Source organism: Pteropus vampyrus, unplaced genomic scaffold (assembly GCF_000151845.1).
Source record: "Pteropus vampyrus isolate Shadow unplaced genomic scaffold, Pvam_2.0 Scaffold285, whole genome shotgun sequence".
NCBI classification, from domain to species: Eukaryota; Metazoa; Chordata; class Mammalia; order Chiroptera; family Pteropodidae; genus Pteropus; species Pteropus vampyrus.
The window spans coordinates 2,225,756-2,228,786 of record NW_011889066.1 but is presented as its reverse complement, the minus strand read 5'-3'; the positions used below and the strand labels follow the sequence as shown (position 1 = coordinate 2,228,786).

The following is a 3,031-nucleotide window of genomic DNA, read 5'->3' as shown; positions in this document are numbered from 1 at the left end:
TTGCACACATGGGCTTGGAATGCTCTTCCTGTACTCCAGTTTCCCCTCTCAATCTTTTGCACTTCTTTCAGACCTTCTGGGAAGCCAACCATAATCCTACCACTCCAAAGCAATCCCATCTCCCTGCAGTGTTCTGAACAATATCCTTTCCTTTTTTCAAACCTCACCCAACTGTCACTGATATTCACATAGATGAGTATTTCAGTATTATTGCCTCTCATGTGAGAGCAGGGACAGCATATGGTCTCCTGTTCCCCAATGGACACATGGGCAGCATGACATGAAAGGTTGGTGAATGAAACTGTGAACTAAACAAGAACAACAAATTAGTGGCAGAGCCACATTGTCACCTCAGAAACAGTGAAGTCATTTTCTAGGTAAGAAAATCAAAGGTTTAAATCACTTTTTGAGAAAAATTATAGAACAAATATTGAAAACACTATGTTGAGGCATTTCAAGGACTAGGGTTCCATCCACTACAAGGACAGATAGGCCAAAGATATAAATCTATATTACATATTAGCCAAAGATAGCATCTGTGTATTGGCCTAGCATTTAGGTTATTTATGTCTTCACTGTAGGCTGAGATCTGTTAGCTCGAAAGCCCACTGGTGCCAATTTTTTATATATCCAATTATTTTTAAAATGGCCCAAACCAGTATATTTTAGCCATTTACAGCCTGCCTACTTTGCATCCCTGCAGAACCTCACTGACTGCTGTTAACACTGCTGAGACGGGTTGTGCAGTTATAGCCCTGACTTCTGGAGCCCTCTGACCCAGACTCCCATCGTGTTACTGAGCAACATCACCTGGACATGGCAGCCCCTTCTCTGATCTCCCCTGTTGCTCGAGGGTTCCCTTGCTCCTCCCAATTCTGAGTAGTGACACACCCCCTGGAGGGTCCGGAGTCTCTGAAGGGTCTCCTGCTTTGGGGACTTCCCCATCCACAATCCCAGTAAAGCCTGTTGTGAGTTTCTGCCTCTCATGGACATTACTTTTTACTGGATAATCCCCAAATCCCTCCAACCCCTAAAATTCCTAGACGATGCCACATGTGAAATGAATGAATCATAAATCCAATACCTAGGACACACTTACTAAAGGAACTGTCACCTGAGCACACTGGTTTGGAGGTATGCAGGGTTGTTCTACTGTCAACTTGGTGATGCTGCACCTCTGCCTCCCAGAGACCCAACCTCTGACCAACAGCAGCCCAGGCTACCACCAGACCCTTGGCAGTGGACCTGAGCACAGGATGGCAGCTTCCCCTATATACCTTCACTGGGTCTTTGGGGTCCCACTCTGGCAACTAGGTATGGCTTATTGCCCAGATTCCCAAACAGGCTCTATCTTGTCCCCCATGGGTTTGGAAGGGCTGGCTAATGACTTTCTCTAACTCTTCCTTCTGGATCTGTCTTTCCAGCTTCTCCCACAATTTCATGTTTCATTCCTGTAATGTATTCTATATTCCATAATGTCCATGGTGGTCCTACTTGCCTCGTCGAACCAGGGATGCTCTGTGGCCATTTCTCTGAGAAATCCTATCCTGCCCCCTCTTGGGGTAGCCATTGGCACACTGCCTCCGTAGGTACTGGGAGGCTGCTTGGGGCAGGGACCACATCACTAGGAGCTCTCAGGCCTTGAGATGTCTGTCCACCCAGTCTGGGTCTCCACTTAGAGCTGTGTAGGGCACCACTCCCTTACTATCTCTGTGGTTAGTGGGTTATTACATGTGCCACCAGATGGTAGGAAAGCATCTCGAAGGAGGGACGGTTTCTTCTGGGCCAGCGCTATCTACCACAGGGGTCTCTGTTTCAGGGCCAGCGGCTCACTACCATCAGCCTGGACATGTACATTTCACAGCTCTGACTGATCTCCAGAGGCTCTAGGTCAATGGCTTCCTAAAACTGACGGGTTCTCCAAGGAGTCTTGAAACTAAAGATACGGCAGGCTGGGCATACCCAATCTTTAAAACTCTCACCTGTCTGAAAACCTGCCATCTCTATTCCATTTTGCAAACCATGCAGACTCTCTCTCTCTGCTTCCTTTCTGTGGGAGTTTCCCTGGTGTTTCTGACCTCTGCAATAGAAACTAAAGGTATTCCGACTGCATGGCCAAGGTGGGGGCTCTCCCGCTGGATGACAAGCATGCTTGGATTGCATTATCACCAGGCTCCAAACCTGAGAGCTTTCCTAGAACCTGGAGTATCAAAGCCAGGTTCCTGGAACTGGCTCATCAGGCTGTTGGCTACTGCTCGGTTCATCTGCTCAGCACCTTTCTCACTTCTTTGCGGGTGACTGCTCTGTCTCCACTGGGACCACCTGATTCTAGGGGAGTAGCACGCCTCTTCTAGGCCTCACTCCCACCCTGTGGTCATAAGCTGAAGCAATCCCAAGTCCTTCCCTAAGACTTCTGATTGGAGCTAAGGAGAGAGGGCCCTTTTTGCCCTGACTTAAAAAAAAAAGAAAGAAAGAAAAAAAGGAAATGTGAGAATGGAGAATGGGCCCCAATCCTTCTTTGGGCCTAGGTCAGTCCAGATAAGCACTGTGCCTCTCTGGGCCTTCCAGGACCAGTTATTAGCTTTGCCAGTTTGTGGCTGCCATTCGAAGCTCTCCCTCACTTTTATACCTCCACATCTTTGCTCACATGTCCTCTCCATCAGGATATCTTTCCTCTAAGGCCACTTGTATCTGGTAAGATCCCTCCTGTCTCTCGAGTCACTTCCTCTGAGTAACCTTTTCTGAGCCTCAGGCCTCTGTGACCTGTCTAGGACCCCAACTCCTCCTGATAAGACCTAGGCATCTTGAGCTGAAGGTGGTGGTGGCTGACAGGTGGGTGTGGGGCTCTCACCTATACAGGAGCCGGCCCCGGTCCCGTGCGCTGATCTTCCCCCACAATCCATTCTCAAAGGCATCCTTAGCAGCAGCCACTGCCTTGTCAACGTCACTGATCTGGGCCAGGGACACCTGGCAGATGACCTGTGGTGGAGCAGAGCTATGAAGCCCTCCCTGTGCTCTGTGGACACAGACA

The 3,031-nt window shown here is 49.0% G+C and overlaps 1 protein-coding gene across 1 annotated transcript in view; it reads right to left on the bottom strand.

The window, feature by feature from the left end:
- ALDH1L1 (aldehyde dehydrogenase 1 family member L1) overlaps positions 1-3,031 on the bottom strand; it is a 76,467-nt gene that overhangs the window by 27,972 nt on the left and 45,464 nt on the right. The window lies entirely within an intron of this gene.